Source organism: Chrysochloris asiatica, unplaced genomic scaffold, assembly GCF_000296735.1.
Source record: "Chrysochloris asiatica unplaced genomic scaffold, ChrAsi1.0 scaffold00302, whole genome shotgun sequence".
NCBI lineage: Eukaryota > Metazoa > Chordata > Mammalia > Afrosoricida > Chrysochloridae > Chrysochloris > Chrysochloris asiatica.
Window position 1 is genome coordinate 1,197,904 of NW_006408820.1, and position 282 is coordinate 1,198,185.

Genomic DNA, 282 nt, shown 5'->3' on the forward strand with positions numbered 1-282 from the left:
GGGCAACCCCTGCACAGGAAGATCTTGGACATTTTACAAGGGCTCCACAGTCTTCTTGTGGATTGGTCCTCAGTCCAGTGCAGGATCCTGCCCAGGAGTGAGGCAACATTTGCTATAGTGTGCCATCGAGTGTTGAGTCATAGCGCCCTGGAGAGAATTTCTGAGGCTGTAGATAGAATTTGCTGAAGCAGAAAGTCTCATCTTTCTCTCATGGAGTGGTGGATGTATTCGGACTGTTGACCTTTCAGTTAGCAGTCCAATGCATAACCCACTACGCCGAGC